Consider the following 21,411-nt stretch of genomic DNA (forward strand, 5'->3'; position numbering starts at 1 on the left):
GAAATCATGGCACATTAGTAATTTCATTTTTGACTCTGAGAGCACTATTATGATTTATAAATCTTAAACACAAATGTGTAAGTAGAGTATTTGTGCCTAATGCATGGTGATTGTGCATTTTGTCTTCTTCTTTTTTGCTCCAATTTCATGTTTTTCTTCATCCTTCGTCCAAACACCATAAAGCTGCCTCCAAAGTATGCACATCCGTCTGCCCTTTCTAAGCATCATCATCAAGTATAGGATAGCAGTCAGGAGAGGAAAAAATTCTACATCTATATCTGGGATTAAACTAGAATTCAGAGGTCAGTAGCATTAAAAATACCATCCAGAACACAGGTATTTGAATCTGTTTTCATATTAACCCCTAAGTGGTTCATTCTTTATCTAGCTTAAAAGTTGATTTCTTTTCTTTAAAACTTAATAGATTAAGAAAAAAACAATCTCCATTGTAAAGACTCCCCTTTGCCAGTTGTACTCCACAATATGGAATATTTCAGGTACTCTCACTTTGTATGGCTGGTCCCACTCCTCTTAGGTCCTTGGTGAAGGGCTGAGTCCTACTCTATTGATAGGGCACAGAGTTCAAATAAAACAGTTGTTTCTCTGAAATTTTAAATGCAAAATTACAGGTCATACACAGAAAGAGCTACTATGTGAAAAAAATTTTGCTTAAATTCTTTAAGGAGATAATTACTCAGCAGTGAAACCAGTGAAAAAAAGGTATCTGGGACACTACTGATATTCTGCAAAGCCATTCATTCACTCAGGACATATTAACTAAATATTCTTCCAGGAGTTGAGGACACCATGGTGGGCAAGACAAAGTCCTACTTCTATAGAGATGATATTCTAGTGGTGGAGGAGACAATGAACAAATAAGCAAAGAAATATCTAACATAATATTAGGTAATACTCAGTTATAGAAAGAATAGTACAGCAAGATAGGGGTACAGAAAATGACAGTAAAGTCTAAACACAGTGGCCAATGAACACACCTCTGAGGAAGCTCTGCCATTTGGGCAGAGCTTTGATAGAAGTGAGGGAAGAGCATTTCAGGAAGAGAGATCAACAACAGCAAAGTCTCTGAATCAGGAACAAGCATGGAGTGTTTGTGGAACCACAAGGATGTCAGTGATTTGAGAGGAGTGAGGGAAGAGGAGGGGGTAGAAGAGGTCAGAAAGATGATAAGGCAGGGGTCAGATCAAGTGAAGTCTTGAAGTCCATTATAAGGACATTTGCTTTTACTCTGAAATGGGAAGCCATTGAGGGGTTTGATAAAGGTAATAACAACATCTGATTTAAATCATTAAAATATCACTCTGGTTGCTATGTGGAAAATAAGATAGGGTGGGGGTAAGAGCCAAAGGAGAGAGATAATCTAGGATGCTTATATAATGGTCCAGTAGAAAGATAATGGGAAGCTGGACTAGGGTGGTAGCAGAAGAGGTATCAGAAGGTAGAACTGACAGAACTTTTTGAGTGATTAGCTGGAAATTGGAAGATGGGAGGGAGTTGGGAACTCTGGTTTTGACATCTTAAGTTAGAGATGCCTGTTAAGCATTCAAGTGGATATTTCATGTCAAAGATAGGATATAAAAGTTTGAATTTCAGAAAAGAAGTTAGGCCTAGAGATATACAATTTTGAGTTGTAAACATAGATGGCTTTTAAAACCATGAGACTGGATAAAATGACCAAGGAAAAGATGTAGATAGAGAAGTGATCCAAAGAATAAGCCTTGAAGTACTGGAATGCTTAGAGGTTGAGAATATGAGGTTGAACAAGGGAAAAAGGCCCAAAATGAGGTAAAATAAAAGCCATAAGAGTATGGTGCCCTGCAGTATAGGAGAAGGAGAATTTTTAAAAAAGGGTTATTATGGGATTATATGAAAACATGTGTATGAAACTTTTGAAAATTGTAAAGCACTATAGACTTCAAAGAATCTTTCATTCAAAAAAATAGTTTAAAAAAAGAGTATGGTGCCCTGGAAGTCAAGTGTGTTCCAAGAAGAAAGAAGTATCAACTATGTCAAATGCTACTAAAAGGTTGAGTAAAATGAGGACTCACAATTTACCATTGCTTTACTATTGTGAAAGTCATTGGTGACAATGACAAGAGTGGTTCAAAGAGTACAGTAAGTTCCCTACATATGAACGAGTTCCATTCCTAGAGTGTGTTCATAAGTCCAATTTGTTCGTAAGTCCAACAAAGTTAGCCTAGGTACCCACCTAATACAATCAGCTATATAGTGTGGTGCTGTAATGGTTTTCTAATACTTTTCACACAAATAATACATAAAAAACAAACACAAAAATAAAGAAAACAGTTTTAATCTTACAATACAGTACCTTGAAAAGTACAGCACTACAGTACAACAGCTGGTGCTTCTTAGCAGTACCAGCTACATCACCACTGCTTTTACACTTGCTTCCGGACATCCTGGGCTTGAAATAAAGATACTGTACTAGTGTACTCTATACAGTAGTGTAAAGTACGCAAAATCACAGCCACTTGTAGAGGATGCAGGCAAGTGACAATGTACACCAGACATGTGAACTAACTTATGTGATTGAACATGCAAAAGCATGTTCACATCTTTGAAAGTTTACAACTTGAATGTTCATATGTAGGGGACTTACTATAGTGGGGACAAGATATTAACTACAGTTGGTTGTGGACACAAGGTGAAATGAAGAAGTAGAAACCATGAATATAGACAAGTCCATCTAGGAATTTTGCTCTGAGAAAGTAGAAAGAGAGGGAAAGGAAATAATCCCTATTCCAATTCTATTCTTGGTCTCCATATACCTTCTGCTTTGTGGCATATGCACCAGACAGAGCTTCAAAATATGTGAAGCATGAGGGAACTGGACCATCATGGCGCCATGTGGCCACAGCTTATAGAGTGGTGGAGGACAAGATGGTGAAGTAGAGGACCTGAGCACACTTCCTCTCATGAAAACACCAAAATTACAACTAACTGCTGAACAAGCATTGACAAAAAAAGGACTGGAACCTACCAAAAACTATATTCTACTCCAAAGACAAAGAAGCCACAATGAGATGGTAGGAGGGGCACATTTGCAGTATAATCAAATCCCATACCCACTGGATGGGTGACCCACATATTGGAAAATAATTACATCACAGAGTTTCTCCCACAGGAGTGAGAGTTCTGAGCCCTACATCAGGCTTCCCAGTCTGGAGGTCTGGTAACTGGAGGAGAAGCCCCCTGAAAATTTGGCTTTGAAGGCCAGTGGCATTTGATCACAGGAACTCCACAGAAATGGAGGAAACTGAAACTCCACTCTCGGAGGGCACACACAAGGACTCGTGTGCAGTGGAACCCAGGGAAAAAGCAGTGACTTCACAGGATCCTGGGCCAGACCTATGTGCTGGTTTTGGAGGGTTTCCTGGGGAGGTGAGAGGCAGCTGTGAATCACTGTGGGGACAAGGACACTGGTGGTGGAGATATTGGGGAGAGTACCCATCAGTGGGAGCTGTCCTGGAGGCAGGCAGTTTGATGCCACCCAACAGCCCAAAGGCTGTGGCACAGGGATGCCTCAGGCCGAACAACCAATAGGGCAGGAACACAGCCCAACACATCAGCAGAGAGGTTGCTTAAAGTCTTCCTGAGACCACAGCTGCCTTTAAACACATGCCTTGACACAGCCCTGCCCACCAGAGGAACAAGACCCTGCCTTCCCAGTGGGCAGGTGCCAGTCCCTCCCACAAGGAAGCCTGCACAAGTCTCTTAGACCAGCCTTATGCACCAGGGGGCAGACAGCATAAGCAAGAGGAACTACAATGCTGCAGCCTCTGGGACCACAAACACAGAAAGTTGGACAAAATGAGATGGCAGAGGAAAACGTTCCAGATGAAGTAACAAGATAAAAATCCCAAAAAGGAACCCACTGTGTCAGACACGGCCTGAGACAGCCTTTTCCACCTCCTTCATGGCAGAGAGGGGAAACTGGGGAACTGGTCATCCCAGCTGGTCCTGTAAGCAGACCTTCCCAGGCCCTCGTCTCCTGCTTTCCCACAGAGTGTCAGGCCTCAGCTGCAGCCGAGCTCTGTGGCTGGAGTGGTGGTGCCTGGGCCGGAATGCCAGTGCCCGCGTCTCAGTGCTCTGCCATCTGGTGCCCTTAGCAGTGCACCACACCAGTCCTGCAGAACTTTGGCCCTCCCACCGTCTCCTTGGTGGGACCCTTCCCTTTACTCTGATGACAGTGACATTCAGCGGGAAAGGCTAACGTGTACTGCAGTGTCTGCTCCTGGGGCATGGGAGGATGGAGCAGAGGACCCCGCTGTGCACACTCACACCTCGCACAACAGGCAGTGGTGGCTGGGCAGCAGGCACTCTCTCACAGGCCCTGCCCCTGCCTGGCTCGGCTGTTGTCATCCCCCAGCCCCCAGCAGCACGGGCCGGCCTGCTGCAAGTGAGACCTTGGCACGTGGGCTCTTGTGCAGAGAAAGGACAGATCAGGCGCCTTTGGAGAGCCCCTGCTTCACTGCTCGTATATGGCAAAGTTTCTGGCTAAGTTCCTGGGCGGCACATTGCTGAGCAAGGGTGCCTCTCAAACCTTTGAGTCCAAAAGTCACTCCTGAGTTGGCCTGAAATCAAGCACGAAGCAAAAGCCATGTGGATGACAGAGTCTTGGTGTTATGGCCGGGTGTCAGGCCTGAGCCTCTGAGGAGGTAGAGCTGAGTTCAGGACATTGGTCCACCAGAGACCTCCTGGTTCCATGTAATATCAATTGGTGAGAGCTCTCCCAGAGATCGCCATCTCAACACTAAGATGCAGCTCCACCCGACGGCCAGCAAGCTCTCGTGCTGGCCAGCCCATGCCAAACAACAAGCAAGACAGGAACACAACACAACCCATTAGAAGAGAGGCTGCCTAAAATGATAATAAGTTCACAGACACCCCAAAACACACCACCGGATATGGTTCTGCCCCCTAGAAAGACAAGATCCAGCCTCATCCACAAGAACACAGGCACCAGCCCCCTCCACCAGGAAGTCTACACAACCCACTGAACCAACTTTACCCACTGGGAGCAGACACCAAAAACAACGGGAACTACAAACCTGCAGCCTGCAAAAATGAGACCGCAAACACAATAAGTTAAGCAAAATGAAAAGACAAAGAAATATGCAGCAGATGAAGGAGCAAGGTAAAAACCCACCAGACCAAACAAATGAAGAGGAAATAGGCAGTCTACCTGAAAAAGAATTCAGAGTAATGATAGTAAAGATGATCCAAAATCTCAGAAATAGAATGGAGGAAACACAAGAAACATTTAACAAGGACCTAAAAGAACTAAAGAACAAATAAACAATGATGAACAACACAATAAATGAAATTTAAAATTCTCTAGAATGAATCAATAGCAGAATAACTGAGGCAGAAGCATAGATAAGTGACCCAGAATATAAAATAATGGAAATAACTACCACAGAGCAGAATAAAGAAAAAAGAATGAAAAGAATTGAAGACAGTCTCAGAGACCTATGGAACAACATTAAATGCACTGACATTCGAATTATAGGGGTTCCAGAAGAAGAAGAGAAAAAGAAAGGGACTGAGAAAATATTTGAAGAGATTATAGTTGAAAACTTCCCTAATATGGGAAAGGAAATAGTCAATCAAGTCCAGGAAGCACAGATAGTCCCATACAGGATAAATCCAAGGAAAAACATGTCAAGACACATATGAATCAAGCTTTCAAAAATTAAATACACACAAAAATATTAAAAGCAGCAAGGGAAAAACAACAAATAACATACAAGGGAATTCTCATAAGGTTAACAGGTGATCTTTCAGCAGAAAGTCTGCAAGACAGAAGGGAGTGGGAGGACATATTTAAAGGGATGAAAGGGAAAAACCTACAACCAAGATTACTCTACACAGCAAGGATCTCATTCAGATTTGACGGAGAAATTAAAACCTTTACAGACAAACAAAAGCTAAGAGAATTCAGCACCACCAAACCAGCTTTACAGCAAATCCTAAAGGAACATCTCTAGGCAGGAAACACAAGAGAAGGAAAAGACCTACAATAACAAACCCAAAACAATTAACAAAATGGTAATAGGAACATACATATCGATAACCACATAAAATGTAAATGGATTAAATGCTCCAATCAAAAGACATAGACTGGCTGAATGGATACAAAAACAAGACCCATATATATGCTGTCTACAAGAGACCCACTTCAGACCTAGGGACACATAAAGACTGAAAGTGAGGGGATGGAAAAAAATATTCCATGCAAATGGAAATCAAAACAAAGCTGGAGTAGGAATTGTTATATCAGACAAAATAGACTTTAAAATAAAGACTATTACAAGAGACAAAGAAGGACACTACATAATGATCAAGGGATCAATCCAAGAAGAAGACATAACAATTGTAAATATTATGCACCAACACAGGAGCACCTCAATACAGAAGACAAGTGCTAACAGCCATAAAAGGGGAAATCAACAGCAACGCACTCATAGTAGGGGACTTTAACACCCCACTTTTGCCAATGGGCAGGTTATCCAAAATGAAAACAAATAAGGAAACACAAGCTTTAAATGATACATTAAACAAGATGGACTTCATTGATATTTATAGGACACTCTATCCAAAAACAACAGAATAAACTTTCTTCTCAAGTTCTCATGGACTATTCTGCAGGATAGATCATATCTTGGGTCACAAATCAAGCCTTGGTAAATTTAAGAAAATTGAAATCATATCAAGTATTTTTTCTGACCACAACACTATGAGACTAGATATCAATTACAGGAAAAAAATCTGTAAAAAACACATGGAGGCTAAATAATACACTACTGGAGGACTTCCGGGAAGATGGCGGAAAAGTAAGACGCAGAGATCACGTTCCTCCCCACAGATACACCAGAAATACATCTACGCGTGGAACAACTCCTACAGAGCATCTACTGAACGCTGGCAGAAGACCTCAGACCTCCCAAAAGGCAAGAAACCCCCCACGTACCTGGGTAGGGCAAAAGAAAAAACTAAACAGAGACAAAAGGACAGGGACGGGTCCTGCACCAGCGGGAGAGAGCTGTGAAGGAGGAAAAGTGTCCACACACTAGGAAGCCCCTTCGCGGGTGGAGACTTCGGGAGGCGGAGTGGGGGAGCTTGGGAGCCGCGGAGGAGAGCACAGCAACAGGGGTGCGGAGGGCAAAGCGGAGAGATTCCAGCGCAGAGGATCGGGCCGACCGGAACTCGCCAGCCGAGAGGCTTGTCTGCTCGCCCGCCGGGGCGGGCGGGACTGGGAGCTGAGGCTCCGGCTTTTGTCGGAGCGCCGGGAGAGGACTGAGGTTGGCGGCGTGAACACAGCCTGCAGGGCGTTAGTGCACCGCGGCTGGCCGGGAGAGAGTCCGGGGAGAAGTCTGGAACTGCCGAAGAGGCAAGAGACTTTTACGTCCCTCTTTGTTTCCTGGTGCACGAGGAGAGGGGATTAAGAACGCTGCTTGAGAGAGCTCCAGGGACGGGCGCGAGCCGCGGCTAAAAGTGCGGAGCCCAGAGACAGACATGAGACGCTAGGGCCGCTGCTGCCGCCGCCGGGAGGCCTGTGTGCGAACACAGGTCACTAGCCACACGCCCTTCCGGGGAGCCTGTGCAGCCCGCCACTGCCAGGGTCCCGGGATCCAGGGACAACTCCCCCGGGAGAACGCACAGGCGCGCCTCAGGCTGCAACGTCTCGCCGGCCTCTGCCGCCGCAGGCCCGCCCCACACTCCGTGCCCCTCCCTACCCCCGGGCCTGAGTGAGCCAGAGCCTCCGAATCAGCGGCTCCTTTAACCCCGTCCTGTCTGAGCAAAGAACAGACGCCCTCCGGCGACCTACACGCACAGGCGGGGCTAAATCCAAAGCTGAGCCCCTGGGAACTGTGAGAACAAAGAAGAGAAAGGGAAATCTCTCCCAGCAGCCTCAGAAGCAGTGGATTAAAGCTCCACAATCAACTTGATATACCCTGCATCTGTGGAATACCTGAATAGACAACTAATCATCCCAAATTAAGGAGCCCTGTGGATGAAAGGCGCTTGGTGCTACAGCCAGGAGTCAGTGCTGTGCCTCTGAGGTGGGAGAGCCAACTTCAGGACACTGATCCACAAGAGACCTCCCAGCTGCACATAATATCAAACAGCAAAAATCTCCGAGAGATCTCCATCTCAATGCCAGCACCCAGCTTCACTCAACGACCAGCAAGCTACAGTGCTGGACATCCTATGCCAAACAACTAGCAAGACAGGAACACAACCCCACCCATTAGCAGAGAGGCGGCCCAAAATCATAATAAGTCTACAGACACCCCAAAACACACCACCAGACGTGGACCTGCCCACCAGAAAGACAAGATCTAGCCTCATCCACCAGAACACAGGCACTAGTACCCTCCACCAGGAAGCCTACACAACCCACTGAACCAACCTTAGCCACTGGGGACAGACACAAAAAACAACAGGAACTACGAACCTTCAGCCTGCAAAAAAGGAGACCCCAAACACAGTAAGATAAGCAAAATGAAAAGACAGAAAAACACACCGCAGATGAAGGAGCAAGATAAAAACCCATCAGACCTAACAAATGAAGAGGAAATAGGCAGTCTACCTGAAAAAGAATTCAGAATAATGATAGTAAGGTTGATCCGAAATCTTGGAGATAGAATGGACAATAGAATGGACAAAATGCAAGAATCAGTTAACAAGGACCTAGAAAAACTAAAGATGAAACAAGCAATGATGAACAACACAATAAATGAAATTAAAAGTACTCTAGATGGGATCAATAGCAGAATAACTGAGGCAGAAGAACGGATAAGTGACCTGGAAGATAAAATAGTGGAAATAACTACTGCAGAGCAGAATAAAGAAAAAAGAATGAAAAGAACTGAGGACAGTCTCAGAGACCTCTGGGACAACATTAAACGTACCAACATTCGAATTATAGGGGTTCCAGAAGAAGAAGAGAAAAAGAAAGGGACTGAGAAAATATTTGAAGAGATTATAGTTGAAAACTTCCCTAATATGGGAAAGGAAATAGTTAATCAAGTCCAGGAAGCACAGAGAGTCCCATACAGGATAAATCCAAGGAGAAATACGCCAAGACACATATTAATCAAACTGTCAAAAATTAAATACAAAGAAAACATATTAAAAGCAGCAAGGGAAAAACAACAAATAACACACAAGGCAATCACCATAAGGTTAACAGCTGATCTTTCAGCAGAAACTCTGCAAGCCAGAAGGGAGTGGCAGGACATATTGAAAGTGTTGAAGGAGAAAAACCTGCAACCAAGATTACTCTACCCAGCAAGGATCTCATTCAGATTTGATGGAGAAATTAAAACCTTTACAGACAAGCAAAAGCTGAGAGAGTTCAGCACCACCAAACCAGCTCTACAACAACTGCTAAAGGAACTTCTCTAGGCAAGAAACACAAAAGAAGGAAAAGACCTACAATAACAAACCCAAAACAATTAAGAACATGGGAATGGGAACACACATATCGATAATTACCTTAAATGTAAATGGACTAAATGCTCCCACCAAAAGACACAGATTGGCTGAATGGATACAAAAACAAGACCCATATATTTGCTGTCTACAAGAGACCCACTTCAGACCTAGAGACACATACAGACTGAAAGTAAGGGGATGGAAAAAGGTATTTCATGCAAATGGAAACCAAAAGAAAGCTGGAGTAGCAATTCTCATATCAGACAAAATAGACTTTAAAATAAAGACTATTAGAAGAGACAAAGGACACTACGTAATGATCAAGGGATTGATCCAAGAAGAAGATATAACAATTGTAAATATTTATGCACCCAACATAGGAGCATCTCAATACATAAGGCAAATACTAACAGCCATCAAAGGGAAAATTGACAGTAACACATTCATAGTAGGGGACTTTAACACCCCACTTTCACCAATGGACAGATCACCCAAAATGAAAATAAATAAGGAAACACAAGCTTTAAATGATACCTTAAACAAGATGGACTTAATTGATATTTATAGGACATTCCATCCCAAAAAAACAGAGTGTTCTCAAGTGCACATGGAACATTCTCCAGGATAGATCATATCTTGGGTCACAAATCAAGCCTTGGTAAATTTAAGAAAATTGAAATTGTATCAAGTATCTTTTCCGACCACAACGCTATGAGACTCGATATCAATCACAGGAGAAGATCTGTAAAAAATACAAACACATGGAGGCTAAACAATACACTACTTAATAACGAAGTGATCACTGAAGAAATCAAAGGGGAAATCAAAAAATACCTAGAAACAAATGACAATGGAGACACGACGACTCAAAATCTATGGGATGCAGCAAAAGCAGTTCTAAGAGGGAAGTTTATAGCAATACAATCTTACCTTAAGAAACAGGAAACATCTCGAATAAACAACCTAACCTTGCACCTAAAGCAATTAGAGAAAGAAGAACAAAAAAACCCCAAAATTAGCAGGAGGAAAGAAATCATAAAAATCAGATCAGAAATAAATGAAAAAGAAATGAAGGAAACGATAGCAAAGATCAATAAAACTAAAAGCTGGTTCTTTGAAAGGATAAACAAGATTGATAAACCATTAGCCAGACTCATCAAGAAAAAAAGGGAGAAGACTCAAATCAATAGAATTAGAAATGAAAAAGGAGAAGTAACAACTGACACTGCAGAAATACAAAAGATCATGAGAGATTACTACAAGCAACTCTATGCCAATAAAATGGACAACCTGGAAGAAATGGACAAATTCTTAGAAAGGCACAACCTGCCAAGACTGAATCAGGAAGAAATAGAAAATATGAACAGACCAATCACAAGCACTGAAATTGAAACTGTGATTAAAAATCTTCCAACAAGCAAAAGCCCAGGACCAGATGGCTTCACAGGCGAATTCTATCAAACATTTAGAGAAGAGTTATCACCTATCCTTCTCAGACTCTTCCAAAATATAGCAGAGGGAGGAACACTCCCCAACTCATTCTACGAGGCCACCATCACCCTGATACCAAAACCAGACAAGGATGTCACAAAGAAAGAAAACTACAGGCCAATATCACTGATGAACATAGATGCAAAGATCCTCAACAAAATACTAGCAAACAGAATCCAACAGCACATTAAACGGATCATACACCATGATCAAGTGGGGTTTATTCCAGGAATGCAAGGATTCTTCAATATACGCAAATCAATCAACGTGATACACCATATTAACAAATTGAAGGAGAAAAACCATATGATCATCTCAATAGATGCAGAGAAAGCTTTTGACAAAATTCAACACCCATTTATGATAAAAACCCTGCAGAAAGTAGGCATAGAGGGAACTTTCCTCAACATAATAAAGGCCATATATGACAAACCCACAGCCAACATCGTCCTCAATGGTGAAAAACTGAAAGCATTTCCACTAAGATCAGGAACAAGACAAGGTTGCCCACTCTCACCACTCTTATTCAACATAGTTTTGGAAGTTTTAGCCACAGCAATCAGAGAAGAAAAGGAAATAAAAGGAATCCAAATTGGAAAAGAAGAAGTAAAGCTGTCACTGTTTGCAGATGACATGATACTATACATACAGAATCCTAAAGATGCTACCAGAAAACTACTAGAGCTAATCAATGAATTTGGTAAAGTAGCAGGATACAAAATTAATGCACAGAAATCTCTGGCATTCCTATACACTAAGAATGAAAAATCTGAAAGTGAAGTCAAGAAAACACTCCCATTTACCATTGCAACAAAAAGAATAAAATACCTAGGAATAAACCTACCTAAGGAGACAAAAGACCTGTATGCAGAAAATTATAAGACACTGATGAAAGAAATTAAAAATGATACAAATAGATGGAGAGATATACCATGTTCTTGGATTGGAAGAATCAACATTGTGAAAATGACTCTACTACCCAAAGCAATCTACAGTTTCAATGCAATCCCTATCAAACTATGAACGGGATTTTTCACAGAACTAGAACAAAAAATCTCACAATTTGTATGGAAGCACAAAAGACCCCGAATAGCCAAAGCAATCTTGAGAACGAAAAATGGAGCTGGAGGAATCAGGCTTCCTGACTTCAGACTGTACTACAAAGCTACAGTAATCAAGACAGTATGGTACTGGCACAAAAACAGAAATATAGATCAATGGAACAGGATAGAAAGCCCAGAGATAAACCCACGCACATATGGTCACCTTATCTTTGACAAAGGAGGCAGAAATGTACAGTGGAGAAAGGACAGCCTATTCAATAAGTGGTGCTGGGAAAACTGGACAGCTACATGTAAAAGTATGAGATTAGATCACTCCCTAACACCATACACAAAAATAAGCTCAAAATGGATTAAAGACCTAAATGTAAGGCCAGAAACTATCAAACTCTTAGAGGAAAACATAGGCAGAACACTCTATGACATAAATCACAGCAAGATCCTTTTTGACCCACCTCCTAGAGAAATGGAAATAAAAACAAAAGTAAACAAATGGGACCTAATGATACTTAAAAGCTTTTGCGCAGCAAAGGAAACCATAAAGAAGACCAAAAGACAACCCTCAGAATGGGAGAAAATATTTGCAAATGAAGCAACTGACAAAGGATTAATCTCCAAAATTTATAAGCAGCTCATGCAGCTTAATAACAAAAGAACAAACAACCCAATCCAAAAATGGGCAGAAGACTTAAATAGACATTTCTCCAAAGAAGATATACAGAGTGCCAACAAACACATGAAAGAATGCTCAACATCACTAATCATGAGAGAAATGCAAATCAAAACTACAATGAGATATCATCTCACACCAGTCAGAATGGCCATCATCAAAAAATCTAGAAACAATAAATGCTGGAGAGGGTTTGGAGAAAAGGGAACCCTCTTACACTGTTGGTGGGAATGTAAATTGATACAGCCACTGTGGAGAACAGTATGGAGGTTCCTTAAAAAGCTACAAATAGAACTACCATATGACCCAGCAATCCCACTACTGGGCATATACCCTGAGAAAACGAAAATTTAAGAAGAGTCATGTACCAAAATGTTCATTGCAGCTCTATTTACAATAGCCCAGAGATGGAAACAACCTAAGTGTCCATCATCGGATGAATGGATAAAGAAGATGTGGCACATATATACAATGGAATATTACTCAGCCATCAAAAGAAACGAAATTGAGCTATTTGTAATGAGGTGGATAGACCTAGAGTCTGTCATACAGAGTGAAGTAAGTCAGAAAGAGAGAGACAAATACCGTATGCTAACACATATATATGGAATTTAAGAAAAAAAAATGTCATGAAAAACCTAGGGGTGAAACAGGAATAAAGACACAGACTTACTAGAGAATGGACTTGAGGCTATGGGGAGGGGGAAGGGTAAATGGTGACAAAGCAATAAAGAGGCATGGACATGTATACACTACCAAACGTAAGGTAGACAGCTAGTGGGAAGCAGCCGCATAGCACAGGGAGATCAGCTCGGTGCTTTGTGACCGCCTGGAGGGGTGGGATAGGGAGGGTGGGAGGGAGGGTGACGCAAGCAGGAAGAGATATGGGAACATATGTATATATATAACTGATTCATTTTGTTGTGAAGCTGAAACTAACATACCATTGTAAAGCAATTATGCTCCAATAAAGATGTTTAAAAAAATAATAATAATACACTACTAAATAAGCAAGATATCACTGAAGAAATCAAAGACAAAATCAGAAAATACCTAGAAATAAATGACAATGAAAACACGATGACCCAAAAACCTATCAGGTAAAGGAAAAACATTTCTAAGAGGGAAGTTTATAGCAATAAAATCTTACCTTAGAAAATAAGTAAAATCCCAAATAAACAACCTAATCTCACACCTAAAGCAACTAGAGAAAGAACAAACAAAACTCAAAGTTAGCAGAAGGAAAAAAAATCATAAAGATCAGAGCAGAAATAAGTGAAATGGAGTGAAGAAAACAAGCGAAAATATCAAAGAAACTAAAAGCTGTTTATCTGAAAAGATAGACAAAATTGATAAACCTTTAGTGAGACTCATCAAGAAGAAAAGGTAGAGGACTCAAATCAGTAAAGTTAGAAATGAAAAAGGCAAAGTTACAAATGGACAGAACAGAAATTCAAAGGATCGTAAGAGACTACTACAAGCAGCTATATGCCAAAAAATTGAAAACCTAGACGAAATGGACAAATTCCTAGAAAGGTACAATCTCCCAAGACTTAACCAGGAGGAAATAGAAAATATAAACATACCAATCACAAGTACTGAAATTGGAACTGTGATTTTAAAACTCCCAACAAACAGAAGTGCAGGACTAGGGCTTCCCTGGTGGTGCAGTGGTTGAGAGTCCACCTGCTAATGCAAGGGACATGGGTTCATGCCCCAGTCCAGGAGGATCCCGTGTGCCATGGAGCAGCTAGGCCTGTGAACCATGGCCACTGAGCCTGTGCATCCAGAGCCTGTGCTCCACAATGGGAGAGGCCAAGACAGTGAGAGGCCCACGTACCACAAAAAAAAAAAAAAAAAAAAAAAAAAAGTGCAGGACCAGATGGCTTTACAGGCGAATTCTATCAAATATTTAAAGAAGAGTTAACACCTATCCTTCTGAAACTATTTTTTAAAAGTATAAAGGAAGAACACCCCCAAACTCATTCTATGAGGCCACAGTCACCATGATACCAAAACCAAAGATAACAGAAGAAAAAGAAAATTACAGGCCAATATCACTGATGAACATAGATGCAAAAATCCTCAACAAAATACTAGCAAACCAAATCCAACAATACATTAAGAGCATAATACACCATAATCAAGTGGGATTTATCCCAGGGATACAAGGATTTTTCAATATTCACAAATCAATCAGTGTGTTACCCCACATTAACAAATTGAAAAATGAAAACCTTATGATCATCTCAATAGATACAGAAAAAGCCTCTGACAAAATTCAATGTCCATTTATGATAAAAACTATCCATAAAATGGGCATACAGGGAACATACCTCATCATAATAAAGGCCATATATGACAAACCCACAGCTAACATCATACTCAATGGTGTAAAGCTGAAAGTGTTTCCTCTAAGATCCAGAACACGACAAGGATGTCCGTTCTTTCCACTTTTATTCAACATAGTTTTGGAAGTCCTAGCCACAGCAATCAGAAAACAAACCTGTAGATCATATAGTGCACCCCTAGATTATATAGCTCTGATGAACAGGGAGGAGTGTGTTACTGGGCACTGGAAGGTGTCTCCTACATAAGGTCACTTTTCAAACATTGGGAAGTGTAACAAACCTATCTAGTACATAGACAAAACACAGAGAACTAGGCGAGGTGGGGAGACAGAGGAATATCTTCCAAATGAAGGAACAAGATAAATCCCAGGGACTTCCCTGGTGGTGTAGTGGATAAGAATCCATGCTCCCAATGCAGGGGGCCTGGGTTCAATCCCTGGTCAGGGAACTAGATCTCACATGCATGCCTCAAGTAAGAGTTCTCATGCCACAACTAAGGACCCCACAGGCCACATCTAAGGTGCCTGTCTGCCACAACTAAGGAGCCCATGTGCTGGAACTAATGAGCTGGTGAACCACAACTAAGACCTGGTGCAACCTATAATAAATAAATAAATTAATTTAAAAAAAGATAAATGCCAGAAGAACAAAATGAAATGGAGATAAACAATCTATTGTATTAAGAGTTCAAGGTAATGATCATAAAGATGCTAAACGAACTCAGGAGAAGTATGGATGGGTACTGTGAGAAGTTTAACAAAGAGTTTGAAAATATAAAGAAGAACCAAACATAGCTGAAGAATACAATAACTGAAAGAAAAATACACTACAAGAAATCAACAGCAGAATAGATGATACAGAAGAATGAATCAGTGAACTGGAAGACAGTGTAATGGAAATCACCCAAGCTGAAAGGAAAAAAGAAAAAATATTTTAAAAATTGTAAGTTTAAGAGACTTCTGAGACTACATCAAGTGCACTAACATTCACAATATAGGCGTCCCAGAAGTAGAAGAGAGAAATAAATATGCAGAGAATATATCTGAGGACATAATAAGTGAAAACATCCTTAAGCTGGGAGAGGAAACAGACATCTAGGTCCAGGAGTCACAGAATCTACCACAAAAGATGAGCTCAAAGAGGTCCACACCAAGACACATTGTAACTAAATGACAAAAAATAAAACGGGAATCTTAAAGCAACTAGTATGTAAAACAGAATTCCCTTAAGACTAGCAACTGACTTTTCAGCAGAAACTTTGCAGCCAGAAGGGAGTGATGTATTCAAAGTGATGAAAGGAACCAAGGTACAACCAAGACTACATTACCCAGCAAGGCTCTCATTCAGATTTGATGGAGACATCAAGAGTTTTACAAACAAGCAAAAGCTAAAAGAGTTCAGCACGATTAAACTGGCATGCAAGGGATGTTATAGGAAATTCTCAAAGTGCAAAACAAAAGAACAGGACTATGAAAATTACAAAAAAAAATCTCATTGTAAAGGCAAATATGCAGTAAGGTAGCAGATCAACCACATATAAAGCTAGTAAAAGTAGTAAACTCATCTAAACCCACAATAAGTACTTAAGGGACACACACCAAAAAAGATGTAAAATATGAGGTCAAAAAATTAAGCATGAGTGGGGGAAACAAAAATGCAGGGTTGTTAGAATGTGTTCAAGCTTAAGAGGTCAGCAACTTAAAATAAGCACATATATACACAGGTTGTTATACATGAACCTCATAGTAACCACAAACCAAATATATATAATAGGTACACACACAAAAAGAGAAAGTAATACAAACGTAACATTAAGATAGTCATCAAACCACAAGGGAAGAGAGCAAAAAAAGAAGAAAGAAACAAAAAAGAAATACAAAAACAATTAACAAAATCACAATCAATAATAACAATAAACTCAAAATGGATTAAAGACCTAAATGTAAGACTGGACACTATAAAACTCTTAGAGGAAAACATAGGAAGAACACTCTTTGACATAAATCACAGCAAGATCTTTTTTGACCTACCTCCTAGAGTAATGGAAATAAAAACAAAAATAAACAAATGAGACCTAATGAAACTTAAAAGCTTTTGCACAGCAAAGGAAACTATAAACAAGACGAAAAGACAATCCTCACAATGGGAGAAAATATTTGCAAACAAATCAATGGACAAAGGATTAATCTCCAAAATATACAAACAGCTCATGCAGCTTGATATCAAAAAACAAATAACCCAATCAAAAAATGGGTGGAAGACCTAAATAGACATTTCTCCAAAGAAGACATACAGATGGCCAAGAGGCACATGAAAAGATGCTCAATGTCACTAATTATTAGAGAAATGCAAATCAAAAATTCAGTGAGGTATCACCCCACACTGGTTAGAATGGGCATCATCAGAAAATCTACAAACAATAAATGCTGGAGAGGCTGTGGAGAAAAGGGAATCCCCTTGCACTCCTGGTGGGAATGTAAATTGATACAGCCACTATGGAGAACAGTATGGAGATTCCTCAAAAAACTAAAAATAGAACTACCATACAACCCAGCAATCCCACTACTGGGCATATACCCTGAAAAAAACATAATTCAAAAAGAGGCATGTACCACAATGTTCATTGCATCCCTATTTACAACAGTCAGTTCATGGAAGCAACCTAAATATCCATCGACAGATGAATGGATAAAGATGATGTGGTACATATATACAATGGAATATTACTCAGCCATAAAAAGGAACGAAATTGGGTCATTTGTAGAGATGTGGATGGACCTAGAGTCTGTCATACAGAGTGAAGTAAGTCAGAAAGAGAAAAACAAATATTGTGTTTTAACGCATATATGTGGAATCTAGAAAAATGGTACAGATGAACCAGTTTGCAAGGCAGAAATATAGAACACAGATGTAGAGAACAAATCTATGGACACCAAGGGGGGAAAGGGGGATGGGAGGAATTGGGAGATAGAGATTGACATATATACACTAATATGTATAAAATAGATAACTAATGAGAACCTGCTGTATAGCACAGGGAACTCTACTTCACTTGACTGTATGATAGAAACTCACACAACATTGTAAAATAACTATATCTCCCCCCAAAATAATTACTTTAAATGTAAATGGACTAAATGCTCCAATTAAAACACATAGAGTGACTGAATGGATTAAAAAAAAGACCCATATATATGCTGCCTACAAGAGACTCACTTCAGATCTAAAGACACACTCAGACTGAAAGTGAGAGGATGGAAAAATGCATGCAAATGGAAGTGAAAAGAAAGCTGAGGTAGCAATACTTATATCAGACAGACATTAAAACAAAGACTGTAACAAGAGACAAAGAATGACACTGCATAATGATTAAGGGATCAATCCAAAAGAAGCTATAACAACTGTAAATACATATGCACCCAATATAGGAACCACAAATATATAAAGCAAATATTAACAAACATAAAGGAAGATTGACAGTAACACAATAATATTACAGAACTTTAATACTCCATTTACATCAATAGACAGATGATTCAAACAGAAAATTAATAAGGAAATACTGACATTAAATGACACATTAGATCACAATGGAATTAATACATATATATACAGGACTTTCCATTTGAAATCAGCAGAATACTCAATCTTTTCAAGTGCATTTGGAATGTTCTCCAGGATAGGTTACATGCTAGGCAACAAAACAAGTCTCAATAAATTTAAGATGACTGAAATCATACCAAGGATCATTTCTGAGCACAATGCTATGGCTAGAAGTCAAGCACATGAAAAAAAACTGCAAAAACAAATACATGGAGTCTGAGCAACATATTACTGAAAAACCAATGGGTCACTGAAGAATAAAAAGAGGAAATGGAAAAAAAAAGCTGGAGCCAAACGAAAATGGAAACACAATTTTTCAAAATCTCTGTGATGCAGCAAAAGCAGTTCTAAGGGGGAAGTTTATAGTCATACAAGCCAACCTCAGGAAACAACAAAAATCTCAAACAACCTAACCTTACACCTAAATTAACTAGAAAAAGAACAAACAAAACCTAATATTAGTAGAAGAAAGAAATAATAAAGATTAGAGCAGAGATAAAAATCAATGAAACAAAGACCTGGTTCTTTGAAAAGAGAAACAAAATTAATCAATCTTTAGCCAAACTGATTAAGAAAAAAGAGAGTGTCCAAATCAATAAAATCAGAAATGAAAAAGGAGAAGTTACAACTGACACCACAGAAATACAAAGGATCATATAAGTGATTACTATGAACTATTATACACCAATAAAACGAGCAACCTAGAAGAGATAAATTTCTGCAAATGTACAATCTCCCAAGACTGAACCAAGAAGAAATAGAAAATGTGAACAGACTGATTACTAGTAATGAAATTGAACCAGTAATAAAAACAACTCACAACCAACAAAAGTCCAGGACAAGGTGGCTTCACAGGTGAATTATACCAAAATTTAAAGAGTTAACACCTATCTTATTCAAACCATTCCAAAACATTTCAGAGTAAGGAATGCTTCCAAACTCGTTCTATGACCCCAGCATCAGTCCGATACCAAAACCAGACAAAGATATCGCACACACAAAATTACAGGATAATATCACTGATGAACATATATGCAAAAATCCTCAAAAAAAATAGCAAACTCTCTGATGGGAGAAAATATTTGCAAGCGAAGCAACTGACAAGGGATTAATCTCCAAAATATGCAAACAGTTCATGTAGCCCAGTAGCAAAATAACCCAAACCACCTAATCAAAAAATGGGCAGAAGATCTGAATAGACATTTCTCCAAAGAAGACATACAGATGGCTATAAAAGCCCATGAAAAATCATAATTAATTATTAGAGAAATGCAAATCAAAAGTACAATGTGGTATCACCTCACACCAGTCAGAATGGTCATCATCAAAAATTCTGCAAACAATAAATGCTGGAGAGGGTGTGGAGAAAAAGGGAACCTTCCTACACTGTTGGTGGGAATGTAAATTGGTATAGCCGCTATGGAGAACAGTATAGAAGTTCCTTAAAAAACTAAAAATGGAGCTACCATATGATCCAGCAATCCCACTCCTGGGCATATATCCAGAGAAAACCGTAATTTGAAAGATACATGCACCACAATGTTCATTGCAGCACTATTTACAATAGTCAGGAAATGGAAGCAAACTAAATGTCCATCGACAGAGGAATGGATAAAGATGTGGCACATACATACAATGGAATATTACTCAGCCATAAAAAAGAATGAAATAATGCCATTTGCATCAACATGGATAGACCTAGAGATTGTCATACTGAGTGAAGTAAGTCAGACAGAGAATGACAAATATCATATGATATCACTTATATGTGGAATCTAAAAAAAGAGTACAAATGAACTTATCTACAAAACAAGAATAGAGTTACAGATGTAGAAAATAAACTTATGGTTACCAGGGAGTAAGGGGGGGAGGGATAAATTGGGAGATTGGGATTGACATATACACACCACTATATATAAAATAGATAACCAAAAAGGACCTACTGTATAGCACAGGGAACTCAATACTCTCTAATGGCCTATATAGGGAAAGAATCTAAAAAAGAGTTGATATATGTATATGTATAACTGATTCACTTTGCTGTACATCTGAAACTAATGCAATATTTTAAATCAAATATACTCCAATAAAAATATTTTAAAAATTATAAAACTAAATTCAACAATACATTAAAAAAATCATACACCAAAATCAAGTGGGATTAATCTCAGGGATACAAGGATGTTTCAATATCTGCAAAGCCATCAATGTGATACACCACATTAACCAATTGAAGAATAAAAATCATATGATCAACAAATAGAGAAAAGAGCTTTTGACAAAATTCAACATCCATTTATGATAACAACATTTAACAAAGTGGGTAGAGAGATAACATACCTCAACATAATAAAGGCCATACACGACAAGCCCACAGCTAACATCATACTCAACAGTGAAAAGCTGAAAGCATTTCCTCTAAGATCAGGAACAAGACAAATATGCCCACTCTTGACACTTTTATTCAACATAGTATTGGAAGTCCTAGCCACAGCAATCAGAGAAGGAAAAGAAATAAAAGGAATCCAAATTGAAAAGGGAGATGAAAAACTGTCACCATTTGCAGATGACATGATACTATATATCATGACCCAAAAAAATATTAGAACTAATAAATGAATTCAGTAAAGTTGCAGGATACAAAATTAATATACCAAAATCTGTTGTATTTCCATAGACTAACAAACTATCAGAAAGAGAAAGTAAGAGAGCAATCCCATTTATAATTGCATCAAAAGGAATATAATACCCA

At 39.5% G+C, this 21,411-nt stretch overlaps 1 protein-coding gene across 1 annotated transcript in view; it reads right to left on the reverse strand.

Annotated features, from left to right (window-relative positions):
• Nucleotides 1–5,856: 5,856 nt before the first annotated feature.
• FAM120C (family with sequence similarity 120C) overlaps nt 5,857–21,411 on the reverse strand; it is a 330,565-nt gene continuing 315,010 nt past the window's right edge. Inside the window, exon 12 of the transcript XR_007474745.1 lies at nt 5,857–5,950. The gene's annotated coding sequence lies outside the window, so the exon portion shown is untranslated. The remainder of the gene's footprint in view (nt 5,951–21,411) is intronic.

This window comes from Orcinus orca, chromosome X (assembly GCF_937001465.1).
Source record: "Orcinus orca chromosome X, mOrcOrc1.1, whole genome shotgun sequence".
NCBI classification, from domain to species: Eukaryota; Metazoa; Chordata; class Mammalia; order Artiodactyla; family Delphinidae; genus Orcinus; species Orcinus orca.